We start from the raw sequence: 11,927 nt of genomic DNA on the forward strand, positions 1-11,927 counted from the left end.
CTAAATCCAATATGGGTCCGTAAATATTGGGTCATTTAAACATACCACATGAGGTTAATATGTTGAATGTTTACCCGAAATAAGAGGATAAAAATATAAAAGAAACAAAAGAAAAAAAAAACACAATTACAGAAGCTGGATTCTGATTGATGGAATCATTTATGCCACGGATCGATGACATGGCACAAATCCTACTGTCCATTGCTAGCAATCCCACGTCCATCCATCCATTCATCCATATGAAGAAAAGTAGAAAAAAAACTAGCAGACCCACTCCCCATCCCCTCGTCGCCTCCTTCCCTTCCAGATTGCCGCCGCCACCTCCCTCCCCATCCCCTCGCCGCACCCGCTGTAGCTCCCACCCTCCCAGCCGCACCAGTGCACGTTGTCGTTCGCTCCTCTACCTGCAGGCGATGCCGAGCCCGCGGTCTCCCTCCCCAAGATTGCTCTGGAGCCCGCTGTCCTCCTACACCTACAGCGGGAACATGCAGGAGCAGCAGTGAGCCAGATCTGGGCCTTGTCGAGGAGGTCTGTCTCTGGAGCCGCTGATGGGGGCCATAGCGGCGGGGAACGCCGTGGCGCTGAAGCCGTCGGAGCTGGCGCTGTCAACGGCCAGGTTCCTGGAAGAGAACATAGGCGAGTACCTGGACGCCAATGCGGTGAAGGTCATCCAGGGCGGCCCCGCGGTGGGCGAGCAGCTGATGGAGCACCAATGGGACAAGGTCCTCTTCACCGGTACGGCCAACCAACTGACATGCCAGCAATCAGTTAGTGTTGGTAGTTGGTACTGGTGCTAACCAGGTAGAACCCTTGGCATTAGCAATTTGGCAGGGTGCCTGCGCGTGGCACGCGTGGTGATGGCGGGGCGACGAAGCACCTAACGCCGGTGGCGCTGGAGCTGGGCGGGAAGTGCCCCTGCATCTTCGAAGCCGTTGCCGGCTAGAGGAACCTCCAGTCCTGTGTGAACCGCGTGATCTTCGCCAAGTGGTCATCCTGCGCCGGCCAGGCCTGCATCGCCATCGACTACGTGCTCGTCGAGGAGCGATTCGCGCCCACCCTGGTACCCACGCACACTTTTGTCTGGTGGCTATGTAAAATTCTGATCAGAACATCGCTCTGACCATGTCGCATGTTCGTTTTTCTTCGGTGGTGGTGAATATCAAGTTGCTCAAATCGACGCTCAAGAGGTTCATCACCGACTCGGACGAGATGGCGCGGAACGTCAACGCGCGACATTTCAAGCGGCTGAGTAACCTCCTCAAGGACCCGGCGGTGGCGGCATCCATTACATCCAGAGAATCCCAGGTATGAGATATTTCTCTTCTGATGATTATTTTATCCTCCCTCCAGAGAATCCCAGGTTGGTGGATCTGGTTCTACTACATCTGCAGACCTGGCCTTGAGGGGGGCAGGGGGGCGGCGATTTAGCGAAGTAATCATATGTTGATGCAGGCGAGCATAGAGTTTCTTCCTATTTCCTCACCTAGCAATCCCCAGATCCTACGTCGTCTATTTCGCGATAATAAGCACGCCGTTACACTCCTTTCTCTCTTGTAATTTTCCTTCCTAATCGATCGCAGTTCGTCGTCGTCTCATCTATGCCGATCTCCACTCCCGAGCGTCCCCACCAAAAGATGCAGTCAGTACTCGTACACGGTGCCGCTTTCTTTGCCGCCATCAGACGCTGGCATGCACAGAAGCATCGCCCGATTCGCCTAGCACTAGTTGCTAGAGACACACGCTGAGTCCACATCGTGGTGTAGGCTCATCGCTGAACCATCCAGTCCATCCCAGGTATTATACTATTCCCTAATCCCTACTCCCTATAAGTTTAGTACTAAATTAAGTAATTTCTCCTTTGCATATACCTACCGATCAGTCTTTGGTTCTGAATTAAATTATAAATTCACTATGTGATATTCAAGCATGTCACGAGAAGTTGTTTTCTACCCTAATGCCTCTATTTCTTATCATCTTATTTACATGCATATAACTGTTGCATCCGCTGAAAGAAGTTTTGAGAAGATATAATTATCGAATAACTATTCGAGACAATAACTAAGACAGTTTAAGTGTTTTGGCAACGTCCTGCCAATAACCAATGGCATGACATCGCAAGTGGGAGATGTGGACACGAGGATCGTGGGTCCTGGTTTTGATAGGATAGTCCAAGAGTTCCTCCAACAAAACCTGGGATTTGAACAGGGGATGACGGGTGTCACTATTGCAGTGCTCATTGCCTTCTGTGTCTTGTTCTTTTCAGTTTATGCCCTTTCGATCAAGATGCTTAATTTCTAGAGAAGATAACCGCGCTCTATTTACGAGAGATTATAAAATGAAGGCTGGTGTGAACATGAATGTGTTTTACTTTTGAATTGGTGTTAATTATAAATGATCATCAACGACCAGAAGTACACAAACATGAACAATTTTATTTCAGAAAATTTCAAAGGTTGACTTACGTTACCATCCTTGATAATATTTGTGCAAAAAGTCTCTGATATTGGCTTTTAATAGGGACTTACCCAAGCAATTTAGTATGACCAGGTACATCATCTATACACAAAATAAAATGATGGTAGATGGAATTACACATAAAAACATATGAGATCTATGCCAGTGATATGACTTACCCAAGCAATTTAGTATCCAAAGGTAGAGCATCTACATGGATGGAAACATATTATACTGCGGATAAATGAAATTAGGAAGAAAATTCAATTTGGACTATAGTACGGAAGGCAACATTAAGAGAATAAACGCTCATCTCCACCAATTTTTCTAAGCTTCAAGCATGGGCAAGGATCTCAGATTATACCAGCATAAACTCTTGTGCATTCGTAAAAGATAGTTTCTGTAACTAATAAGCCTCCTCTTTTCAGGTACACTGTAAGTTTGCATCCATAATAAATCAAGATCCAAACTATGGCACCAGAGGGCCACAACACTACATTTTCTTCCTGCGCCTGAATCTAATCAAACGAGCAAAAATATACTGCTGAGACTCAATGGTAAATCGTATGCCTATACCTTCACTTCATATTTGATATTTCTATTCAGTACTAAGACTAAACATCTTGACAAGTACCACTTCTCTTTTGATCTCTATCACAAACAAAAACAACTTCGTCATATGATTCGCAAAAAAACCTTCCACTATCAGTAATAAATACCTAAAGCAATCCCACAGATTGCTGAAATATGTACAAGGGATGCCTCACGCCCGCTGGGCCACACCACCACCCACTAGAGCAGCATCTGATGTTCGTCTTGAGATCTGTACAATAGTTTCATATTCGAACTCCATTTTCATAGCACGCAACTAATATGAGTTGATGATGTTAAGTAACCACAGTGTACGCTGACGCACAGTGCATCAGGTTTTGCGCAGCCTCGTTACTCATCATAACATGGCGCATGTACCTCGGTCAAGTGTGTCCATCTTATTCTGAACACATAAATATTCTGGATCATTTTTATTTTTGTATATCTCTATTTGAGCAGGCTAAATAATTCTTCAAATGTATATGGTTATTTGGTTACTCGTGATTCTGAGTGCAACATGACATATCTAGTGGCATCTAAACCAACTAGCTCATGTCTGTGATTGGCTTTTATATATTGCTATCCAAGGTTGTTCAGACCAGCCAATAGCAATAGCAAATAGCTGGCATGTCTCGCATGTGTCATCATTGCATGACAAAAATGTCTAGCATGTCTATTGTACAATGAACGTACCGTGTACCATGTTAGCTATCACGAATTTAGTTAGCAATAACTACAGAAGGGTGTAGTTTGCCATTCCTTCCTGGAAAACCACCAGATATTGCTACTAGATCAATCATGTGTTATTAGTGCTATTAGATGTAACGGCTGAATATGCGAAAATAAGATAAATGCGCATAGGCCCACCAAGGTGGCGCCACCAGGTGGCGCCCCAACCTCTAGTACATGCAAACATATGCGTAGTTAGAGCTCAATAAACTATCACTGTTGGAGGACGAAATAGTTCTAATTTATTTATTACTTGTACATTATAATATTTGATTATTTTGTATGCTTTATTATGTTTGATTATTTGAATTACCAGGATGATCTGAAGCACCCAAAAGAAGTAGAGGACAGGTCAGGAGGAGGGAACAAGAAGCTTCGTTTATCATTGATGTTATGCGTGAACAATAAAAACTTGTGCTTCTCATTCAATCTTTGTTGAACTATGTTGATGTGTGATTATGCACTGGTCGGACGCTTTTGTTGTGCACCTGCACTTGTAGAACTATTTTGTTGTGCACTTGTTGGGCCTTAAATCTTTATGTGTAGAGGAACCGATTGATGATGTATTGTAATTCATGTGATGTGCTACTTAAATGAAATATATACAACTAATTGGCAATCTTTTATTCTTTTGTACCTGTTTATTAATGGGCCTATCCTGAGATATACATGCTTTTGGCAAGATAATGCATCAACCTAAACAATTTAGACATTTTTAATAATAAAATAGTATTGGTGTAGGCTCATGTAGACAAGATTATTGAATTGGGCTGTGAAATTTTTGATGATTCCATTTGGTCACTACCAATGCCATGTCAGCACAACCACCTCTGATCGTACGTGGCTCACATAAATGGGTAATGACCAAACCAAAATTTTGGTCAATAGAGCTTTATGATCAAAATTTTAGAAAGGTCAAGTTTGTTCATTCTTGACGGCCAACTGTTGACCTTGTAAATTTGGTCAAAAAAAGGTCAATAAACAACAACAATGACGAATCAATGACCAATATAGGGAGTCATAATTGACATTATTTCTTGTAGTGTTGGCCAACTAGATCTATGATTCTTGCAATGGAAGAAGTGCTTGGTTTTGGGTTCATACCGTGCGGTGACCTCACCCAGTGACAGAAGGGGTAGCGAGGCACGCATCATGTTGTTGCCATCAAGGGTAAAAAGATGGGGTTTTCATCATTGGTTTGAGATTATCCCTGTACATCATGTCATCTTGCTTAAAGCGTTACTCTCTTCGTCATGAACTCATTACACTAGATGCATGCTGGATAGCGGTCGATGTGTGGAGTAATAGTAGTAGATGTAGAAAGTATCGGTCTACTTGTCTCGGACGTGATGCCTGTATGCATGATCATTGCCTTAGATATCGTCATGACTTTGCGCGGTTCTATCAATTGCTCGACAGTAATTTGTTTACCCACCATGATATTTTCTATTTGGAGAGAAGCCTCTAGTGAACACTATGACCCCGGGGTCTACTCCACACCATATTTTCGGCCTTACACTTTTTACTTCATTGCACTTTCCGCCTTCAGATCTCACTTTGCAAACAATCTTGAAGGGATTGACAACCCCTTTGAAGCATTGGGTGCAAGCTTGTTTGTGTTTGCGCAGGTACTCTGGACTTGACGAGACCCTCCTACTGGATCGATACCTTGGTTCTGAAACTGAGGGAAATACTTACTACTCCTGTGTTGCATCACCCTTTCCTCTTCAAGGGAAACCCAATGCAAGCTCAAAAGATGACAAAAGGATCTCTGGCACCACTGCCGGGGAACGACTTTTGTTGACATAGCAGCGGGCCCCTCAAGCGACAAGACAAGACCCTCATGGGCCCCCTGGCCAGCCGGCGAGGCTGCCAGCCGGGTCCCACTTTTGTACCCGTTATCCATATTGTAGGCCGGTGGGTTCGTCTATAAAATCCCCCGGCCCCCGTCCATGCAGAGGGTCGGTCAATGATAACGCACACACACACCAACCACATAGGAGAGGCAGAGACGAGTCGGCTGCTCGTTTCTCCCTCCTCCACAATACAACTCTAGGAGCAACCTTGTAATCCCATCCATACATATCATACACTCCGGCAAGAATAGGGGTATTATCTCTACGGAGAGCCCTGAACCTGGGTACATCGTGTGTTCCATGCTTGTACCAACCTCGTCCCCAGCGCCCTCCGTTGCCACTTCAGTTCTCACCTACTTTAGCCTACCCATGGCATATGTTGTGAGTATTCACCGACAATTATCAAATATGGACTGAAGACTTTTCATATCTTCAGTGAGGATTTGGGTAAGATTCATTTCATCATTCAACAGGTCATCGCTTCTGTCTAGCAGTTTCTGAAGCTTTTCAAGGGCAGTTTGTTCTTTAGTTGCAATGATAGCAAGTTTACTGTAACTGGGTTTTTATAATCATCAGGTTCACAGTCACTTGAATCAGAGGAGGAAGCATCATTCGGTACCTTTGAACCTTTTTCCATGAAGCAATAGGTTGGAGCGAAGTCATCAGCATAGTCATTAGTGTGGATGGCTTTGTCATTTTCTTCAAGGTTTAGGATTGACTTGCTGACGAATGTGGTTGCTAGTGCAAGACTAGCCTGTCCAGATTCTAAGCCTTCTTCAGAACCCTTCTATTCATCACATTCCTCATATTCTGCCTTAGAATCCATTTCCTTGCCAATAAGTGCCCGAGCCTTTCTGAAACTAGTCTTCTTGTGCGATGAGGACTTTGAGGATGAGGATTTTGAAGATTTCTTCTTTTTCTTCTAGTCGTCGGAACTTTCATCCTTGTATTTCTTCTTCTTTGATTCCTTCACCCAACGAGGACAATCAGCAATGTAGTGACCTGATTTCTTGCATTTGTGGCAGGTTCTTTTCTTGTAGTCCTCAGATGAAGATTCTCATTTCCTCATATGTCTTCTTAAAGATTTACCAAACTGGCCACGTCTTGTAAACTTCTGTAATTTCCTCAGGAGCATTGCAAGCTCCTGTCCAAGTTCTTTAGGATCACCAATGCTGCAATCCGAGTCTTCTTCTTCAGATGAGGAAATTGCTTTGACCTTCAGTGCACGAGGGCTAGAATAGCTTGGTCCATATAGATCTCTCTTCTCTTCTTGTTAAAATTCATGAGTATTGAGTCTTTCGAGTATATCGGCAGGATCAAGCATCTTAGAGTCTGGTCTTTCTTGAATCATCAGAACCAAAGTATCAAATGAAGAATCCAAAGATCTTAGCAGTTTCTTCACCACTTCATGGTCAGTAATGTCTCGAGCTCCCAGCACTTGAAGTTCATTTGATATGTTAGTGAGGCGATCAAAGGTATCTTGGCAGCTTCCATTGTCAAGCTTCTTGAAGCGATTGAAGAGATTGTGAAGAACATCAACACGAGTGTCACGCTGAGTCGATACTCCTTCATTTACTTTGGACACCCTTTCCCATATTAGTTTTCGAAAGTGCGTTATATCGACTAGAGGGGGGGGGGGGGGGGTGAATAGGAGATTTTTAGAATTTCATCACCGAGGAAATTCCTTTTGAGGAAATTCCTCACTGATGACTAACTTACAGCAGAAACAGTTAAGGATCAGTCGTGCAATCGTTCACAACAGCAGTATTACAGAGTGGAGATTATGAAAACAGATTGCACAGTAAGCAAGCACGCAGAGTACAGATGATGATTAACTATTGTGAAGAATTTGGGGTTGAGGAAATTCAGAGAAAGTCTTCAGCAAATTCTTCAAACAGTCACAGTGAAAGTCATCAACACATAATACAGAGAAAGTAAAGAGTTGAGGAATTAGAACCCGATTCTTGGTGAAGACTGTTGTTGATGACCCAGTTCCAACTGCTGTGACCATTGTACATCTGGTTTGGAGCGGCTTGGTGTTGAAACCAAAGGACACCCAGTCCCGGGACACACAGTCCCTACAGTATTCTCCTTGAGCTAAGGACACACAGTCCTCGCCCAACACTCGTGGTAAGTCTTCAGGGCAGACTTCCAAACCCTCACAAACTCGGTCACCCGGCGATCCACAATTGACTGCTGGATTGCTCTAGACCATGACGCCTAACCGTCTGGAGGATGCACAGTCCTCAAAGGTAAAAGGCTTCAGTCCCACACAGGAACAACTTCTTCAGTGATGCTCAATCACTAGGTTTGGTTTGTGGTTTCGGTGGGTGGTGTATTTCCTCACTGATGATTTACTCTCGAAGGCTCTGAGGAATTGGGTTGCTCTTATGACAAGTGTCAGTTTCTAACGGAGCAGCCAACCAGCTACTGGTTGTGGGGGCGGCTATTTATAGCCTGGGAGCATCCCGACATGATTTGACACTAATGCCCTTAAATAATATGACCGTTGGAGTGGATAAGACCAGTGACTTGGCATGGTTATCGAAACGGTCGGGACCCTCAACTGTGAGAGTCCTCATGTCACTCATATTCCTCACTTGAGGCTTTTGGTAGGATTTGGCTTGGGTTGAGCATCATGAGGAAATCCATTCCATAGTGTTACTTTGACCCCCTTTAACAGTACGGTGTTCCTATTCATCAAATGCGAAGAAAGTAAAACAGAGAGCGAAAATCTTCACGCTTCAATTTCTTCAGAATGATTTTCTTCAGGAACCACCGGTCTTCTCAATATCAATATCTTCATGAGGAATATCAATTTCATCGCAGATTCCTCGCGATTCATTTCTTCAGCTTCAGACCAATTTCTTCAACTGAAGATGTACATTTTTAGGGGTCGATATTCTTCAAATATCTCAAACTCCTCAATGACTTATAGATCCTGTGTACACTTATAAACACATTAGATACTTAACCTATAAGTCTTCAAACCACCAAAATCACTTAAGGGGCACTAGATGCACTTACAATCTCCCCCTTTTTGGTGGTTGATGACAATTAGGTTAAGTCTTCAACAGGGATCAAAAATATGAAGTGTAAATACTCAATTGAGGAATTTGAAGACAAGATTCTCAAAGACTCCCCCTGAAGATGTGCATACCTTGAGGATTTTGCTTTTATAGCATATGCACATTGATGATTTATATCATGGAGATCTCCCCCTGAATTTTGTAAATCATGCATACATATAACATATCATATGAAGAAAATGAAGATGCATGATGGCAAATGGTATCTGACGAATTCCAGCATGCGTGCATTAAAACCTGAGGAATAAGCATGCGAAGAAAAACGATCAAAAAGCGTCAGAGTACCATTGGGCTTAAGTTACAACTCATTACATAAAAACTTCAGAAGAGCCAAGAGTTTGTAACTTAAATATAGTTCATAAGCCCCAAAAATAAATCCCGTTTGAAGACTAACTCTCAAGTTCTCCCCCTTTGTCATCAAGTGACAAAAAGGGACAAACTGAGGACTAACGCCCGTGAAGACTTCATTTCTTTGCGGTTGATGAAGATCCTTGGCGCTTCTTGGGTGTAGTCTTCTTCCTTGGGCCTGTTGCGGTGTCGAGTTGTTCCTCATCAGATTCGGCGGTGCGGAATGACGAGAAGGAGCCGTCTTCAAGATCTGGCACTGGAATGGGCCTGAACTTCTTCTTGGGAGGCCACGACCACTCAAAGTCTTGCTCAAAGTTCATTTCTTCAAGCTCAGTCTGGGTCTTCAGATGTGCAAGAGTAGCCCAGGTGCGATCGAAAACCTCATGCAGATAGTGATGATTAAGTTTCACAGAGTTTTGGGTCTCAGTGAGGGTTTTCACAATGGCACCAAACTGGCGTTTGACCCATTTGTGGTTGTGATCTACCTTCTGATGAAGACTGAGAAGAAGCTCTCTGATGTTTAGCACGCGAGGAGGAACAGGGCTGGGTGGACGAGTCTCAGTATCGTCCCATGAAGAATATGCGTCTGGCTCTTTAAACTGGCCATCAAGAGGCCTGCTGCCTTCATCTATCACAGACTTTCCTTTTCCCTCAATGGGCGCGAAAGTCTTCTTGTTGACCCGGATAGGAGGCATATAACCAACATGGTTCTGGAAATCTGCGTGGAAGTTGATGCCTGTCCTTGTCCTAAGGAATCTCATGATCCATTGTGCATAAATTTTGTGATCATTGGGGCACATTGCATTGTCAGCCAAAGTCCTCAAGAAGAAATCATGGATATTCATGGGGATACTGTGAATGATGTTGAAGAGGATATTCTTCATGAGGTCGACGACATCTTCTTCATCATCATGGCCTTTGATTGGCGCTAGCACACTGCAGAGAATGCGGTAGACAGACCATGGTGTGTATTTGAGCTCATGAACGAGGAATGTGGTTCTTGAGGGTTTGCCGGCAGCCAAAGGCTTCATGAGGACTTCCATCATTCCATTGGGCAGCTCACGCTCACCATAAAGCTTCACTGCCCCGTCTGAAGGAATTGATACAGGCAGTTCTCTGAGGAGTTCAGACGCTGGAGCCTTGTAGTGAGTGTTTTGGGTCATCCAGTCGAACACCCAAGTGTTGATGTCATCAGCATTGCCCGAGATGTGCAGAGTTTCATAGAACTGAAGAATAAGCTCACTATTCCAATCTGATATGTCCGAGCACATAGGGAGCAAACCTGCATCATGGAGTACACTGAGGACTGGTTCCATGCAGGGAATTTCTTCAAGTTCATCATGAGGAATGTGCCTGTGCTGGAATATCTTGTTGCATCCACAGAGCACAGAAGCATAATAGTTCATCTGAGTCCTGGTCCAAAACTTCAGATGCCTCATTTGAGACTTGTCATAGGGATTCTCTCCGATGAAATACATGCGTTCCTCAAAGAAATTTTCTTTCTGAAACTTTGGCCGCTTCGAGAATGGCTGGCGCTGAACTGGCTTGATATTGTGCTGAGGAATGGGAGGGGAAACAACCATGGCAGTCTCGGGGTTGAGCACAATGAAGTCATTGTCAGGGGCGGGAACATTTTCTTCAGCAGTTTCCTCAGGTTGAGGAATTTCATCAGCTGGTATTTCTTGCTCTGGCTGAGCTTCAGGTTGAGGAATTTCTTCTTCCTTCTCAGCTTGAGGAGTTTGGTCAGCATGTTCAGTGGGAGGAGCCTGCTCAGACTGGACATTTTCTTCAGCTTGGTTTTCATCAGCTGAATTTGTGGCAGAAGCAGATTCATCAGCTGCTGCAGCTGAAGCTTGAGTAGTCTTTGTCTGAGGAACATGAGGTTGATGACTTTCATCAATCTGGATTTCCTCATCAGTATGCTCCTCAGAGGCAGCATCCTTCATTTCCTCATCTGCCCTTGTAGTTTGGTCACCAATGACGACCATTTCATATGAAGGTGCAACATTTAGAGGCACCGGGTCCAGAGGGGCAGATACTTCAGTTTCCTTGAGACGTTTTGCCTCAATCTTTTCTTCTGCTGAGGAAGCTTTTCTCTTCTTCGCTTCCTTCTCAGCAGCTCTTGTCTTTTTCGCGTCTGATGCAGACGGGATTAACTTCTTCACCTTTGAAGCGTTTGGTGAAGGTGTTTTCTCTACAGATTCTTCAGCTGGTAGTGAGGAACCAGCTGGAACAGAGTCATTAGCCTGCTTTGGTGAAGCAGCTGGATCAGGAGCAGTTGTATCAGGGGTTGCAATTTCATCAGTGGCGGTCTCGGTGATGATTTCTTCAATGGCCAGCTCATCAGCACGACGCTCTTGGTGTTGTTCCTCAGCTTGAGGAATTTCCTCCTCATCAGGAGATACATCTTCTGGCTGCTCAACCAGGGGCTGAGGAGTTGGTGCTGGTTGTGGGTGTCGCTTGTTGTAGTCATCAACAACACTAGTGGCTAGTTTGATGAAATTGCGTTTGATGCTTTTGCGGTCTGACAGTTTGTCACACTTGTCAGTCAAGACCTGCAGTTCTGCCTGGGTTGACACCAGTGCTTCAGGCGTCAGCTTGAGGAGATTTTGCCTGAGGAATTTCTCCTTTTTGGCCTTTGCAATCTTTGCCTGCTTGGCCTTCTGTTCCTTCCACTTGGCTTCATTTATGAAGGTGGCCACCATGTGGCTGACGCCAGGAGGAAGTTTCAAATCATCAATGGGTGTGTTTGGGTCTTCATACCATACATTGATGAAGTCGAGGAGGACCTTGGGGTCCATGGCCAGAGGAATAGCACTGCCTGATGCTTGTGCTACCCGTTCTTGCTTGTTCCTGATGA

The 11,927-nt window shown here is 44.4% G+C and overlaps 1 long non-coding RNA gene across 2 annotated transcripts; it reads left to right on the forward strand.

The window, feature by feature from the left end:
• The first annotated feature begins 266 nt into the window (after positions 1 to 266).
• Positions 267 to 4,400, forward strand: LOC123401814. 2 transcript variants are annotated; one of them, XR_006611187.1, is made up of 6 exons: positions 267 to 735; positions 821 to 1,060; positions 1,165 to 1,432; positions 1,581 to 1,794; positions 2,883 to 3,011; positions 4,091 to 4,400. It is a non-coding gene; the product is annotated as an uncharacterized LOC123401814 (long non-coding RNA). The 2 variants fall into 2 exon arrangements; XR_006611188.1 differs by having other exon boundaries at positions 268 to 735; positions 1,165 to 1,305.
• The last annotated feature ends 7,527 nt before the right edge of the window (positions 4,401 to 11,927 follow it).

The sequence above is a fragment of the Hordeum vulgare genome, chromosome 6H (assembly GCF_904849725.1).
Source record: "Hordeum vulgare subsp. vulgare chromosome 6H, MorexV3_pseudomolecules_assembly, whole genome shotgun sequence".
Classification (NCBI taxonomy): Eukaryota; Viridiplantae; Streptophyta; class Magnoliopsida; order Poales; family Poaceae; genus Hordeum; species Hordeum vulgare.